Source organism: Calliphora vicina, chromosome 3, assembly GCF_958450345.1.
Source record: "Calliphora vicina chromosome 3, idCalVici1.1, whole genome shotgun sequence".
NCBI classification, from domain to species: domain Eukaryota; kingdom Metazoa; phylum Arthropoda; class Insecta; order Diptera; family Calliphoridae; genus Calliphora; species Calliphora vicina.
This window is the reverse complement of record NC_088782.1, coordinates 27,013,429-27,031,616: the sequence shown is the minus strand read 5'-3', so window position 1 is coordinate 27,031,616 and position 18,188 is coordinate 27,013,429. Positions and strand designations below refer to the sequence as shown.

Here is an 18,188-nt window from a genome sequence, read left to right as displayed (position 1 = left end):
AATTCAATATTTAAAACAAACAACAAAATATATGTATTTCAATTGCAATAAATTGTTTCATAATTAAGGATTTTAGAAAAAACGAATAATCCACATAATCTAAAAGAACAAATTTTGTTAAAAGTAAATATTAGCTTAAGTAAGTTTTTTTTAGAAAGTTGTACACTTATTCAACCCCATATAAAAGCCCTTTATTAAACTTTTATTTTATTTTTGAACATTCCTGCCAATATATACAAATCACATAAGTCATAAATCTTATGTTCAATTAAGAATCTCTGTAGGGAAACAAAAAATGTATATAAATCTGAAATGTACAAATAGGTAGTCTGATTTAAATAAATCTCCGTAAGACTATAAGAGAGAGGTAGCTGAGTTTAAGTTTGTTAATTTGGAAGATATCCACAGTAGGGTTTCTGGGAATATTTCTTGGAAAATTGTTGGGAATTTCTTTATAAGTCTTCATCTTAAATTTATAATATTCCGATTCGTTGTGATGGACATATTTTTTGCTAATTCGATTCTCTGGCGGGAATCGAACCCGCAACCCACAGATTGATAGCTCAGTACACTATCTGGGCACAGAATTATATACATTAGGGTCGATTTGTAAGGCCAACATTTTGTTGATATTGTGCCATCGATTTTTCGATAGATTTTGGCATATCAAAAAAATCATTTTCAAATTTCAGAAAAAGTGAAAAAGATTTTTTTAGTAGGTAATAAAAAAACTTGCCGATTTTCAAATAACAAATAAACCGATTAATTTGTGTCGATTAACCGAAATTATTTTTTTTTTATTTATTTTACCATTTTAATTCAAAAATGTCAACGTAAATACATATTTTTTTGAACGTCCAAGAAACATGTTCAGTGAAAATAATAAATAATAATTTAATTTACATGTACAGTGCCGGTCAAAATAATAGCACCACAGAACCTTAAAGCAATTAACATGGGAAATATTTTTATTTCCATAGTAATTTTAATTAAATATAATATAAGATGGTTAATTAATCTCTATTTCTTCTATGAGTAAAGTTTTCTTTAAGAAATATTAACCTTTCAATCAATTATATGGTATTTTTGAAAAATATCCAGATTTTGTGTAGTCAAAATAATAGCACCATCGTAATAAATTGTCAAAAAATATTCATGTTTTTGTTTTAAAAAATCGCCATTAAATTATAATTTGAATCTATATATATCGAAATGAATAAAATTAAAAACAAAAAAATTAATTTTACTTTTCTAATTTTTTTAGTAACAAAAAAAGTGGAACATACAAATTAGCTTAATTCAGAATAAAACTATTTATAGATATTTAGAAATGGTTTAAAAAAAAAAAATTGCGTTGAAATAAAAATATAAATTTTAGGTTGCGCAACCGCTTATCGCTTTTAATCATAACACTCTTGGCCCACCGTTTCGAAAATCATGCATTTATGTTCTGCACGGTGGTCAAAAGTGACGACTAGTGTTGCAGTTATTCGCTGACCATTACAATAACAAAATTTAAATTATTTAAATTCTAGAAAAGTTTCACCAATAACAATATAACATCCTCTATTAAAGGTAAAATTTCCGAAGTCGCATTACCATTTTTCAGCATTCAAGTACCAAAACACTTTTTGGTCAAATAATTAAACAAATTATATTGTTTGATATCAGACTTCTATAGAAAATCCTCCGAATCCAATTACAACCAAAATTTAAGATAATATATTCATCTTAACTTACAAACACACAGATTTTAAAATTGTATTTTGATTGTGGTTTTTCTATTATAACATTCGAAGAATATATTGAATATGTGGAATAAATAATTCAATCTTATATGATAAAATGCTTGATAAAATCATACTCAGATATAAATCAATGAAATTATGACCATAGGAATGATCTATGGAATGATAAACTGATATAAATTTGGGTTTCAAGCTAAAAGGTCAATGTCGTGGGACATGATGCGATATCCCCAAACATAATTTTATTAAAAATAGAGGAGGAATGAGGAATGAAAAAATATATTTGGCATACAAGTTCCATGGTCGGTCTCTTTTTTGCCAAAAAATACTAAAACAAAAGACAACAATATTTTACTTTTAATAACTACGTGTTAAGAACGTTACAAACCATAATAATTGTTACTAAATTAAATTTTGTCCTGGTTAATTTTTGTTTATTTTAATCAATTTCTATCTTGGTGCTATTTTTTTGACTGATGAATTTCTTAGGTATTTATATATTATGAAGTTTTTCTTTAAAATTTGCATCTAATTTTCAAAAATATTTTTAAGGTTTGAAAGTTCATTGAATTAAGCATAAATTTATACAAAAACAACAAAAATTAATTTAACAGTTTTTACGTAATATTATTATAAAACAATATGAATGTCGTGGTGCTATTATTTTGACCGCAGCTGTATTTGTGGGATTAGAACATGATAATAGATGAAACTGGTGACATTACTGAAACGAGTTTTCTATTAGAACTTATCAAAATTATTAAAAGTATTCAAAATCTAAAAAAAAATCCAAAAAGGACTTCAATAGTATAATGAAGGATTTTATATGCTAAGAAAAAAATTAAAAAAATAACTGAGATATTGGATATTCTTCATCATGCCTTATTTTCGGATTCTTCAACATCTAAAGAAATTATTTATTTTTTGGTTGAATTGTTATGCTTTGTTTATTTTTTATGTTTTTTTGTTCTTTTTATTAATAAAATACTCAAAATTCGTGGTTTTATTTTCAGTTTAAAATTTAAACATAAATTATTCGGTTAATCGAATAATTTCAAATTAACCGATTAAATCTAAACACCGATTAATTATTTTCTCGATTAACCGATTAAAGCAGAAACCCGATTAATTGAATACCCTACTTATTACCTACGATATGTGGTTCAGAATACATTAAGGTGGCCCTTATATTAAACTTTTTCTACATTAAGTGCCCCAAGGTCCAAAATTGTTCTTCGTCATCTAAAAAGCAAATGCAGAAAACTTTAGCAAATACGAATAACGTTTAAAAGTTGCACACATTATTTGACAAATATTTATGAGATCTGGGTCAAAGTAGAAATATTTTCCAAGTAATTAAATGTTAAAAAAATTTACCCACAGATGTTTAAATATAAAATATTAACATTTGCTGACAATGTTAGCCCATTAAAATTTTATAGCAAAATAAATCATAAAATTTCAAATGATAAATTTTACATTTGCAAAATTTGTTTTCAAAAGAAATTTTCAAAAATTTAAAAAAATTTTTTTTTTAATAAATACTACAACTGGATTGAAAAAAAATTTAAAGTATTTTCGTAGCATATTTTCGAATATTTAAAGTCGAATTATTTTTTGAGTTTCTTTTTTTGTCATTCTGTTTGTAACACATCGAAGTATTGGTCGGCTTATAAGATTCTCAGACGATCTAGTCCGTCAGTCTGTCTGTTGAAAACACGATAGGGCCCAAACGATAGCAGCTGCCTGGCTGAAATATTTCACAAATATTCTCTGCTAAGGTTTGTTTGGTATTAAAAATGATCAATATCGTTCCTTGAAATCACCTAGCTCCCATACAAATGTCCCGCCGGAATACTGCTCGACCGGCTAAAAATATGTTGATAATGCGGCAATTGTAAAGTATGGCGAAAATCGGGCAACATTTGTTTCTAGTCCCCATACAAGGAACCCTCAGAAAATAACTTGAACATTCATAATTGTCTTAAACAAGTTTTAAATGAACGTAAATCTTTCTACTAACTTTTGTGAGGAACGGTACATAATTACCCCTAACACTCATATAACACATATACCGCAAAAAAATTTTATTGATATTAACATTTCGACTTGAATCATTTAAAGTTTTAAGAAATTAATAATTTTTGGAAACTTTCACGAAACAACTTGGATGTGCCTCAGCAAAATATTTTGTAATAAAAGTATGCGCTTACAAATATTTATTGAAATAATTTTTAAACTCTGTATTTTAGTAAGTTGCCACAACTCTTCTATAATGTATTTTTTTGCTAAGAAAAATTGTACGAATTTTGAGAAATTTTCAAGTGCTACTTAAAATGTTGACATTTCATAATTTCCATGGTCCTCTTTATCAATACTATTTGATAGACAAACTGTCCTGGGGATGTGCCTCTTGAAAACTGCATTTTTTAAAATTCTCGCTAATGTGGGTACTGTGTAGGGTATTCATTCGACTAATGATCGTTCGATTAATCGAATAACTTTTTACGAATAATTATTCGAACAATTTAAAAATGGCCATTTTCGAATAACGAATAATTCAAACAATTTTATGTAGAATATACGAATAAAATGACTAAATGTTCATATATATATTTATTAAATTGCTTAAACTTTTTCATAATTTAAAATTTAAATAAGTAATAATGACCTACAAAAATTATATTGCTTCTGAAATTCGACAAATAACTAAAGACAAAAGGACTTTCAATCACTGTAGATGAATGTTCCGATAGCTCCTTCTATAAATATATAAATATTACTGCAAGAAGTTACAATTCGAAAAACAAATCTTTCAAAATTTTTAACTTAGGACTAGAACCAATTAAAATAAAAGGTCCGGAAAAAAAGTATTTGTTATTTAGCCGGCGAAATATTAGAAGAATCGCAATTAATAACCAAAATATTAACTTAGATTAAAGTGGAGTTGAATGTGATGGAGAATGTGATTTTGAAACGGTCGTCGAAAGTGATATTGAGGATGACATTTATAATGATTACATTGAAATAGACGAAGGCCATGATCTTAAAATGTATGTATATAAGTGATGTTATTAACCGCTTACGTATTTGTTGCAAAATATTTAATAACCCTTAAATGCATATTGTTGCCAATTGTCTACATTCCAATTCCACTTAATTTTAGACGAATATAAGCTTGTTACTAATTCAGATTCTCCTTCAGCTAAATCTAATGGAGTACAATAAGTCTCAGCTAAAGAAATTATAAATAAAATTAAAGCTATAGGAAATATAATAAATAAAAATCAAATAAATATTTGATAATTTATAGAAAAATAAAAGTAAAAATCCAGCATTTAAGGGATAAATCGAATGATAAACACAAATATTACAAACTAACATTTTGCTGCAAGAAAAGCATAGAGTTCGTCTTATACATGAAATGGAAACTATAGGGTTTGATAGTCAATTGTTTTGTTGATCATTCTTTACTTTTTAAAAAAAAAAATTAAATTATTCGAATAATTCGATTAATTTTAAACGTGTGATCGAATTATTCGATCAAGTTAAAATTTCTTATTCGAATTATTCGTTTTATTCGAACAAGGATTCCATATGTCCAAATTGGTTTTAAAATGATTTTATACAGGGTGACTTTATAGTCCAGGCTTAACTTTGATTGGTCACTTATTAACCAGTGAAGGCTAGATGCTTTTAACTTCATGTGAAGTCTCTTGGTTTCTATATGACGGCGCCATGTAAGTCTTCTATCTAAGTGAATACCAAGGTATGTAACATAATCGGACTGAGGTATATTTACATTGTTAAGTGTGACAGGTGGACAGCATCCCCTCCTCAGTGTGAACGTAACATGTTTGCTTTTTAACTCATTTACACGTATTCTCCATTTGTTTAACCATGTTTCCACACATCTTAAGTAGCCATCTAGTATACTAGATGCTATATATGGGTTTTCATGCGAGCTAATAATTGCGGTGTCATCAGCAAATGTAGAAATAGTCAATTCATCGCTCGTAGGCAAATCAGAGGTGTAAATCAAATAGAGGGTAGGTCCAAGAACACTTCCTTGTGGTACTCCTGCTCCAATCCTATATTCTCTTGTCACGTAATCATTGTACTTAACTGTAAATATACGGTCCGATAGATAAGATTCCAATAGTTTATGAGTAGATGGTGGTAGCAAACATTTTATTTTATATACCAGGCCTTTGTGCCATACTTTGTCGAAGGCTTGAGCGACATCCAAATATATAGCTGAACAATATTTCTTTAATTCAAAGGATTTTCTTATCTCTCCTGTTATACGATTAACTTGTTCGATTGTTCCGTGGCGTTCCCGGAAACCAAATTGATGAACTGGGATTATATTTTTCTCATTTAAATATGGTATGATTTTCTTTTGGAACACTTTTTCGAACAGTTTCGATAAGCAAGGAAGCAAGCTTATTGGTCTATAGGAGGATGGTACGGTCAAGTCCTTACCTGGCTTTGGTATCATTATTATCTGAGAAGTTTTCCAATATGTCGGAAAAACTCCATGTTTAAAGATCGCATTAAATATTGTAGACAGCACAATTATTGCCACACTCGGTAGGTTTCTAATCATAGTAGGTGTAACAGAATCATTTCCAGGTGATTTTTTTAATATTATATTATCCTTGATTACTTCGTTAATGTCTTCTGGGCTTATATCTAATTTGTCATCATTAGATAATGTTGACACAGGTGGCTCTACAAGTTCAAAAACAGTAGTTGGCGAGTTTGGTTGAAAGACTGTACTTAAGTGATCGGCAAATATTTTAGCCTTTTCTTCCGTGCTTCGAGCCCAGGTACCGTCAGCTTTCCTTAAAGGGCTTTGCCCCTCTACCGGTGGCTTGATATTTTTCGTTGCCTTCCAAAGGGAAAAATTTGTGTGTTTGGTATTTGTTAAACTTTGAATGTAATTTCTATTTCTGCGATCCTCCTCTAATTGAAGGGCTTTTTTCAGATTTTTACTAGCAGCAGACAGCCTCTGCTTTGCAGCAGGTGATCTACTTTGTTGCCATTCTCTTCTGAGTTTTCTCTTTTCTAAAAGAAGTCGTTCAATATCTGAGTTGGAAATGTGCATATCAGTTTTAGGAAATATTTGACTCTTTGAATGATTTAGAGCCGATACAATTAATGACGTAAAGTCATTGACACTTTTATCTACATCTTCCTCACACTGAATACAAAGATCTGTGTGGATATGACTGCTTATATATTTTTTATATTTAAGCCAATTTGTCTTAAAGTAATATGTTTCAGTATAAAATTTTGAAATGTTAGTCCTCCCGTAATAAGATACTATAATTGGGGAATGATCAGAAGATAAATCATATGACATTTCTGTAGATATTGAATTTCGATTAATATTTTTTGTTATGGCAAAGTCTATGAGATCAGGAATTTTTTTAGGATCAGCAGGCCAGTATGTTGGTTGTCCAGGGGACACAATATCCAGGCCATTGTTGCGATCAACTAATGCTTTATAAAGCTGTCTACCTCTGGGATTCATTAGTCGAGAGCCCCAGTAAGTGTGTTTGGCATTATAGTCGCCACATGCCAGAAAGCGACCTCCTAGCGTGCTAAAGAATTCTTCAAACTTCTCCTTGGTCATTGAAAAGCGTGGTGGGCAATAGATCGCGCTTATATTTAAATCTCCAGCAAAGCTTTCCAGATGAATGGATGTTGCCTGCATATAGTCTTTTGAGAACTCATCTAGGGGATAATGTTTTAAACGATTTCTAATTAAAATACCAGTGCCACCATGTGCCTTACCATCAGGATGATTTGTACAGTAGAATGTATAACCCGAAATATAAAAGTTATACCTATTGGTAAGATGAGTTTCCGAAACCAATAGCACGTCGATGTTTTTATTCTGCATGAAGTGGGATACCTCTGATTTGTGTTGGTTTAAACCGTTTGCATTCCAGCTCTTGTATTGTGTTTTGCATGGATGACATAAAGTTTGTCATATTTTGACAAACATAAGTGCTTCCAACCCTCCCGTATTTTGGGGAACACCAGGCTGCTGATAACCCGTTCTCAAAACATTGGCATAAGAACCTGCTACATTCTTAGGCTGATCAATTTGAGTGGATTGTGAATTTAATTGTGTTGAGGCTGCTTCAATAGCGGAACTTCAGAATTGACTGGTGGATAGGTGTTTTCAAATTTGTAGGCTGGTACTTCAGATGTTTTTCCTCTTATTAGCTTTTGCCTCTCTCTTAATCTGGCTTCAAAATTTAGCACCTTTTTACTTTTTAGCAGATGGTGATTGATTAAAATTGAATTTAATAATATTGCTCCTACGTATCTGCTGAACAGTTCATTTATAAAACTTTACATCTAAGATTGGATATTTATGGTTCAACTTTAAGAAACTATAACTAATAAAGATATATACGTTCGATTCTGAAATTTTGTAATATTGTTGCTAGTAGCGTCATTGACACAAAAACTTCTTTATATGTCAGGTTGAGTAAGTGTACAACTTTGTAGAGTTTATCACTATATTAAATATATTATTTATTAAAAAGATCAAAACTTTTTGTTAATGTTTTCTCATTTTTTAAAAAAATTATTTGAGAGGGTTATAACCCGCATGAGTGCATCAGGGCATGCATAACAAAACACTAATTATCTCAAAAAGTAATTATATATTTTTATGCAAAATGTTACGGAGAACATTTTGGTAGAATATGTTAACCCTCTAACTCCACAAGGCATGGGTCTTTTTTGTACTTCTTTTAAAAAAGAGCCACAAATTCCATTAAAACAGGGATTTAAGGGGTTAAAATGTTCCGCAAAAATATTGTCCGTGAAATTTTATTATAAGTCCCTGAATACACCAAAACGGAAAATTCAACCAGAAAGTCAGAAATAAGAAACAACAAAAGACAGCTTAGGGTTAATTTCGCATTTATTAAGAATTTTATTTTAAAGTTCCCCAAAAATATGCGTATGGTAATAAAGTGGAATTGCCTATAGCTAAAAAATATAATTAATGAAGACTTCCATCCAAATTCTTAATAAATACGAAATTAACCGTAAGCTGTCTTTTGTTGTTTCTTATTTCTGACTTTCTGGTTGAATTTTCCGTTTTGATGTAATCAGGGACTTATAGTAAAATTTCACGTATAATTTTTTTTTGCAGAACAGTTTAACCCTTTAAATCCCTGTTTTAATGGTGGTTTATGCAATTTTTTAAAAGAAGGACAAAAAAGACCCATGACTTGAGGATATAGAGGGTTAACATGTTCTACAAAAATATTCTCCGTAACATTTTACATAACTTTGCTGAACACATTTTATACCTAAAAGTAAGGATCATAAGGTTTCTTATGAAGATTAACAATAAGAATGTGCCAGAGTTGGGAAACTTTAACCCGGCCTCAAATGAAATTCAGATGTAAACTTTCGAAACGCCGATACACGTGTATTTTTTTTGTCACCTCTATCAAAATTTATTGGTCGGATCTTGTAATTTTGGAAAAAATTTGATTTTGTTGTATAGTGTAATTATTGGTTTTAACACCTAAACCGGCAACAGTGCCCTGAGGCACACTTTACCTTTTTGCACCTGGTTCCTAAACTTAATTTGCAAATTTGTTTCTGATGGCTGTTCGGAGTTTATTGCTTCATATTTGCCCTAAACAAAAATTATTCGACAACTTTTTTTTAGGTTTTTAAAGTTTGCGGGTTAGAGGGTTAATGAAGTCGCCTGATGTTGGTGGCTATTCATATAGAGCAGTTATGCAGCTGGAATATCTTTTATCGCAGGTTGCACCACAATGTGTTAATTTTTAAAGAACTAAAAAATATAAACTTATAATTAGGGTTTTCCGTTTTTAATATGCAGATAATATTTCTCAACTCAAATAGCTTTCATATAAACCCAACATTTCAGGTTGTACCTTTGAATTTGTCTAAACAAATTTTTTAAGACTTTTTGCCCTTTACTCAAGGCTGCAATTCCTAGCAACACCATCTATAATAATAAATAGATATTTTTTTATAAATCAGCCCCAACAAATAATTTCCATTCTATGTCATTTTAATAAATTTCCTTTGATATTTCTGCTGCAGGAACAAAACTACTGCAAAATATAATTAGAACGAAAAATAGCAGGATACATTATTCTCTATCATTTATTATTATTTATAATAAATAAATGAAACCATTTTTTATCCTTACTTAGATGTACATACATATTTATTTATTTATTTCTTTCCAATTCTTGTTATTTACATTTGCTTCCCTTGAAAAAGCAAACAACAAAAAAGTTTTGATCACAACAATTCTATACAATTTTGCACTCTGACATTACGCCAAGATTTGGCTTTTATCATTTGCTAAACATACAAAAAACATAAATTTTAGGTAATAAAAACTTAAATTACACATAAATTCTGTTATAGGCGAAGAACGTGTATAAACTTATAAATCAATAAAGTTTTATACTTTTGCTCGTTGTGTAGTTAAACAAATAGACAAATTGCAAGTGAACTAGAAACAAATATACATTTTTGTACATAAAACGAAATAAATAAAAATTAAAATCAATACAAGTAAAAAAAAAACAGCTAAATAAAAAAGACCCCTTTAAGAGGAGTTAAAGCTAAAAAAATCAAATAAATCTTATTTTTCTGAGTGAAAAAGTGCCAATAGAAACCATTAAAATTGCGTCTATAAAAAGAAAAATATCGCCCATATCAATAAAACCAGCCCAGCAGAATATAGAGATTATAACCAGTCACAAACACTTTCACAGACAACCAACGGCCACAACAGTAGTAGCAACAGAAAACCCAGTTAAAGCAAAGACAACGGCAACAGACGTTTCAGCAGTGACAACATTGAAAACGTCTAAAACATCTTTGATAGACCAACTAAATATACCACAGGCAACAGTTGTTAAAACATTAACGGACACCTTAGAAAACCTGACACCTTCAAACTGTGAAAACGCCACAACAACACCAGCACCACCACCCCCTACATCCTTAAGCTGCACAGAAACAACAGCAAGAGGAAGCAAAGAAATAGAAGTGGAAGCAACTGTTACAAATATTGATACAACACTAGAGACTTTAATCAAATCTGAGTATTTGGAATTGTCTGCAGAAACCACTACAACAAGTAGTGAGACCAATAATACAACCTCCAACACCAGCAGCAACAGCAGTGATACTGTTGCAAACTTCGTTATCCCTGCTAATAATAATAATAATACTTTGAGACCTTTAGGCGACATTTCAATATCAAACAGCATCAACATCAGCCTGCGATCAAAGGCTACAACAGCAACAACAGTAACAAGAGCAACTACTAGTACTACTGCTACTGTTGCCAACAACACCAACACAACGGCCTCAACGTCGTCACTGTTGTCCTTAACAGCTGCTGCAGCCACCACAACAACAGCAGTAACCACGCAGCAACAACAGGAACAACCTTTATTTTACACTTGCACAGCAGCATCATCGTCCTTGTTGGCCCAACCACCACCAACAAAAATTTTTAAAACGGATCATTTGTGTGTGAACGCCTACGGTTTGCCCCCGGTTGCTGCTGCCACCGCTGCTGCTGCTACTGTTGGGCATCCTTGCGTTTATTGTGTTTTTCCTGTTGTGGTAAGTGTTTTTCTCCCCACTTATTCGAACTGTTTCTGTTTCTGTTTTTTTTTTGGTGGCTTTTTTTAGGCCACCATATTCTTCTTAGATTTCAGTTTGTTTCTTTTTATTTATTTATTTTTTTGGTAATAAAATTATATTTCAGAAGGACATTTTAAAATTTTATTGTTTATATTGCCGGCTACTCGCATAAATGTGTTACTAAGCGTACAGGAATTCCTTTTTAAGACTAAGGGGAGCGTTTTTGTTTTTGATTTTTTATGGGGAGACTTATTTAAAAACGAATTTTTTTGTTGTGGAAATTTGAGAAATTAATACATGGCCCTAGGGTAACAGGCTCTCATAAATAATGTAATAAAATTTGATTTGGCCAAGCAAATAAATAAATGGTTCAATTATAATAATAATGTTAATTTAGTTGGTAAGAAACAAGTAAACAAAAATGTCATATTTATACCCTACACCACCATAGTGGGGAGGGTATTATGCGTTTGTGCAGATGTTTGTAAAAATATTAGTCTAACACCCACCTTAAAGTATACCGATCGACTTAGAATCACTTTCTGAGTCGATTAGGCGATGTCCGTCCGTCCGTCTGGTCGGCTGGCTGGCTGGCTGTCCATGTAAACCTTGTGCGCAGAGTACAGGTCGCAATTTTGAAGATATTTCGATCAAATTTGGTACATATTATTTTTTCGGCTCAAGGACCAAGCCTATTGAAACTGGCTGAAATCGGTCCACTATTTCACCTAGCCCCCATACAAATGTCCTCCCGAAATTGGACTTTATCGGTCATAAATGTTTAATTTATATATGTATCTCCACAAATTCCGCTCCAAATAAGTTTTATATACACAAAATTCATGTCACCAAATTTTGTTACGATCGGTTCATAATTGGTCAAAGCCCCCATATAAGGCCCACTTCCGAAAATCACTCAAAAATATAAATTATTGAAATTTTAAAAGAAACATTTGTTTTGCTCTTTTACTTAGTGTAGGGTATTATATGGTCGGGCTTGACCGACCATACTTTCTTACTTGTTTTTATATGCAAACTTTTCGGTTTTTGGGGGGAGGGCGTTGAATTCCTATTCCACCCCTCTAGATTCGCGCCTGCCCTTGCCACTCATGATAAAGGGTATAAATATGCCCGGATTCTGATGTAGCTATTCTGTTTTGTTGGAGTCCATAGTGTAAGAAAATACTTATGTATAGCACCGTACGCCACTCAATATTAGACACGAACCGGATGATATACGTCTGAAACAATTTCGTTTCGTGATCCTGTTTCCTTTTAAAAGGACTACAAATTTTCAGAGGAATACATTTTTAAAAAAATGTTTTAAAATATTTCTGATCATCCTACTATGTCAAATTTGGTGTCAAATGATCAAGAAGAGTTGTAAAATATTTCGTATTATTTTTATTTTATCCTGTAAGGATCAAAAGATGTCAAAAATGTCCTTTCAAATTTTTATCCTTGAATATCCTTTTAGATTTCCAATAATTTTTTTTTGAAAAAATAGTTAGTTAAAGATCCAAATATTGAATGCCACATGCCAAAATTTCATCCTTCTATCTTAACTACTTAAGTGTTAAAAAATATTTTAAATTTGAATTATTTGATTTTTTATATTTTATTTTAATATTTCATTCGAATGAAATATAACAAAATCCTTTGTGAAAAGCAACGAAAAAGACTTTTTAATAAACAAGTAAAATGGTATAGTCGGGCAAGCCCGACCTTATGATACCCTACACCCAGTATATGATTATAAAGAGTTTTCTTTTGATATGCAACTTATTTGTGTTGAATCTTATTTGAATACACACATTTTCTTTGTTTGGATACTGACATATTTCAGAGATTTATGTATATTAATGACATTTTCGAGAATGTTGCTTATATGGGAGCTATGAAATATTGTTGACCTTTCGTCACGAAACTTGGTCGTGAGAGTTCAGCTTACATAAAACTTAATTGTGCTTAATTTGGTTTCAAAATTTTTATAATTAAGATATTTATGAGAGCTTAACTATTTTCAAATTGGCCAATTGTATGGGGGCTAAGATAAATAATGGGCAGATTCTAATCAAATTCAATAGCCTTTGTCCTTGGGGCAATATAAAGGTTTGTGCCAAATTTTGCCGAATAATCTTTAAACCTGCGACCTGTAGTTTGATTACAAGGTTTACATGGATGGATTCAGAAAGTGAGACTGAGCAGATTGGTATACTTTTTTGTATACATTTTTTTTATATTTTAATTTGACCTTTATATATATAAAAGATGAAATTTTGACATTTAGTATAGAATATTTGGGTCTTTAACGCACTATTTTTTTAAAAGGAATTTATTGGCAATCTTAAAGGATATTCAAGGATAAACATTTTAAAGGACATTTTTGACATCTTTTGATACTTACAGGATAAAATAAAGATAATACAAAATATTTTACAACTCTTCTTGTTCTTTTGCCATACAATTTGTCATTGTTGGGATAGCAGGAGTATTTTTAAATATTTCTTGAAAAATCTACTTCTTTGAAACTTTGAAGTCCTTAAAAAAGGACACAGGATCACGAAATGAAAATCTGAAAACACAGTTTTTCTCCAATGAATTTATAGTTTCAGACATATATCATCCGGTGCGTGTCTAACGAATTTTTGCTCTATTTGTCGGATGGTGTAGTTTTTCTCGATCACTTCGTTTTAGTGTAATGATCGTATTATTAAAGTTACAACTTCAAAACAATTTTTTAAATTATTTTTTTGGTTTGAAATATATGAATTTTACATTTTCAAAAGAAAAACTATTTTTTAAGAATCTATTAGAAAATCTCTGAGTTAAAGTGCACAGTGGTTTAGAAACTTGATTTGGTATCTCGGGAACTATTGCAGATATCATAACGAATTTCACAAGGTTGAAGCTGAGGTATTTCCGAGTTAATATACAGTTGTTCATATTAGTAAGCGGAAAGGGTGCAAGTGGCCCATCAAAATCCATTTATGACCGGAATGGGCTAAAATTTAAAATATAAATAGTCTTTGGAAATTTTTTGAAAAATATGAAAGAAAAATGTTTTTTATTCAGTTATTGCAAAAATAAAAATTTTTCAAATTGAAATTAATTTTTTATTTGAGAATATTTTTTAATGAAATTTTACAGTTGTATGGATTTTTCTATTGCAAATAGAAAAATAAAAACAGATTTGGAAAATTGTAATCCTGCAATTCCCAAAAAAGTGTTGAAAAATCCCAAAAATGGATTTTTTTAGTTTTTTGGATATAATGTCTATACCAGGGGCGGGTTTATCGTAACCCTTAACAAAATAATTAAGAACATATTTGGCCATCTAAAATGGTTTACTATAATTTGATATTGACTATGCGATTTGAGAATTTTTGCCTTAAAGTTGAATTTTACATAAAAAATAGGCGTTTTTTGAATGGACTTTGTTCCCGACAATTTTCAAATTTTCAAAAAGTATAAATTCCCAATAAATTTTCTTAGAAATTTTTTAGATAACTTAAAAAGAAAACATGTGTTTTTTCCCCCAAAAACTAGCCTTTTTTAAATTTTTGAATTCAAATGTCTATAACTTTGTAGTCAGTGACGATTTTTAAACAATTCTTTTTTGTTTGACATATGTATACATATTTTTTTAGTTGAATAAAATTAAAATGGAGTAAATCGGGAAATATTTGGTTGCACTGTTATCAAAGAACTGGAGTAGGGTGGGTAAAAATGTTGAAAATTTAATTTTCAAATGTGAATGAATATTTTTGAAATCGGAATACAGGCAAAGAAATAGAATAGTTTTATAAATTGAACATACCCGAGGTGTCCTAATTTGGGGACCCCTGGCCGCACTCCTGGTGAGCCCATGCGGTCAAAATTCAAAACTTAAACTCGACAACATTTCTTCTTTGAGCATGTCAAATTTCATTCAAAACTAAGGGTTTAGAAGTAACAGATTTATTTCCTTCTATTTTTTTCTATACCACTGTGCGTTGTAATGATGGAATATTACAGTTTTATGTCTGGCCGCATATTCTCGGCGTTTTTAGGCCAATAGTCGTTTCAAATGAATCAGTTGTGTTTGGTACAGGTTCCCTGTTATGGTCTGGCATAATTACAGCAGCTCATAATAGATAGGCTCCATTTGGTCTCAACACATTCAGAGCATTATCTTAGCGCCATGGGTATTTGGCTTTGGTGTCGATTCGGCTGGTTTCCAGGGCTTCACATACGATCTCTTATGCTTCGGGTTATTATAATGGATCCAGTTTTCATCGCAAGTAATGATTCGGTGCAATAATGATTTTCTTTTATAGCGTTCAAGCAGCATTTCGGACATAAAAAATCGTCTTACAATGTCTCTCCGCTTCAATTAGTATGGTGCCCTAATTTTGTATTACAAAATATAACCGAGCTCATAGAGCCATATAAGTTTTACAATTTCTATTCAAAAGTTCTTGTTGGACCAGAGTGCAAATCAATAAATTATGTACCAGAGATTATCCATCCATTAACAGGAATTCAATACATTACATTCAATGCTATATTTTGGCTCAATGAAATTTTAAATGGCATTTGTATTCTACTTCTATGGAAGTTCTTTTTTTTTTTTGGTCCATAAAATTTTAGCATTTTTGTTTATATTTCATTAAATTGTTTATTTAAGCAGTTTCTGTTGAACTTTAACTCCTTGCCTTGCCAATTGAAGACACATCATGAATAAATCATTAGAAAATATTAACCATTTGAAAAATAATAAAAAAAAAAACTTAAAGGTCTGTTGATGTTTTTCATAGTTTCTATGTGGTTTATTCCTCATCCGTGTCTGCTGCACTCACTCACTCACTCATTCATTCACTGCCTTCAATATTAATTAAAACTACCAATGTTCTATTTTTTAACACTCTATTGTTTTTAAGAATTTTTTTTTTATATTTTCTGTAAATATATTTTCTCGTTTGCTTTGTTTTATTTTTTTTGTTTAGTATTGTTGTTTTGCTGTTGTTTTGAGGACTAAAATCTTATTGTGAACATTTTTGTTTCGTTCAGCTGGTTCATATTTGAAAGGATATTGCAGAACAGCACATTTCCGATCCAAAAGTATAAAAAAAAACGAGGAAGAAGAGATGGAAAACACATTATACACACACTCACACAAAATAAAAATGGCACAATAAAACAATACAGTAATAAACAGGCCAAGAGTAGAAGTAATTGTGGTAGTGCTCGTTCTTCTAGGATAATGGGAGTGTAACCAATATTTTAGTTATACGAGCATGAAGTACAACACTGAGCTGGAAGAGAAGGACTTAAAAGTAGTTTTTATTTTAATTGGAAATAAAAAATTTTACAAAATTTTAAACATCAACAGTTTTAAACATAAACAATTATATTTCTGCTGCAGTGAAAGAAATAAATGAACAAGTTTAGATAGGTTTGGTTGATGATTTTAGTATTCTGTTGGGTTTATGACTTTTTCCAAATGTTTAGCTTTTATTTTCAAACATTTGTAAGATATAAATTTATTCAACATATTCGCCATTGTTAGCTATGATCCTTTCCCATCTTTCTGTTAACATATAGATTCCGAGCCTAAAGAAGGGCTCATCTTTTGAGGCCAGGAATGAATCTGGTCAATTTCGGATACTCTGTTCTGAAGTGAGACGTTCTGCATTGATCGAAACAAATAGTAGTCGGATACTCTGTTCTGAAGTGAGACGTATCTCAGATGAAACGTTCTGCATCGATCGAAACAAATAGTAGTTGGATGGGACTAGGTCCGGAATATAAGGCGGGTGAAGCAAAACTTCCCAACCACTTCTTTATAAATAGTTTTTAACAGATATTGCAACGTGTGGCCGAGCGTTGTCATGATGAAATATTACGTTTTCATGTCTGTCCGAATACACGCAGAGAAAAAATATAGTTGGGCATGGTTACTGTAACCACTTCAATATTGTTACAAGTTTTTTAACTTTATTATAGTCACAGTAACCATTTACATGATTGTGGTAACCATAATATGGTTAATTTACGATTCACATGATTGTATCAACCATATATATGGTTACAGTAAACAAATATATGTTTGTGACAACCATTCATATGATGAAAGACTTATCATATTATGTTGCTCTCGGCTTAAAGCTTATCATAATCTGAGAACAACATATTATGATAAAATTATTCATCATAAATATGGTTGCCATACAATCATGTGAAGCATAAATTAACCATATTATGGTTACCACAATCATGTAAATAGTTACTGTGACTATAATATTGTTAAACATCTTGTAAAACTATTTAAATGGTTACAGTATATTTTTACTCTGCGTGTATTCAGGACATTTTTCGGCCAATGCTGGCTTCAAACGAATCAGTTGCGTACAGACCTGTGATAATAAGATGGTCAGATTTCAGCAACTCATAGGACACTTTTGCTCCCACCAAATACAGAGTATTACCTTAACGCCATGTATATTTGGCTCTGGTGTCGATTCGGCTGGTTGGCCGGGTTTAAAATACGATCTCTTACGCTTCGGGTTATCATTCTATTTTTCATCGCAAAGATTATTGTTTAGAGCGTTCCAGCAGCATTTCAGACATACAAAATTGTTTTTCAAGGTCTCTGAGCTTCAATTAGTAATTTCCCTGCTGTTGGATAAATTCAGCTGCTTCCAAACGTTTTGAAATTGCTGATTGAGTAACTCCCAATGATTTTGAAAGCTATTGTTGATTTTGACAACAATC

At 31.0% G+C, this 18,188-nt stretch overlaps 1 protein-coding gene across 4 annotated transcripts in view; it reads left to right on the top strand.

Annotated features, from left to right (window-relative positions):
* Positions 1 to 18,188, top strand: part of shep (alan shepard) — a 624,596-nt gene that overhangs the window by 17,665 nt on the left and 588,743 nt on the right. The window contains exon 1 of one of the 4 annotated variants that reach the window (XM_065504092.1): positions 10,954 to 11,411. The exons of the other annotated variants lie outside the window; for them this stretch is intronic. The gene's annotated coding sequence lies outside the window, so the exon portion shown is untranslated. Of the gene's footprint in view, positions 1 to 10,953; positions 11,412 to 18,188 lie in introns of those variants that run through there. 4 annotated transcript variants of the gene reach the window in all.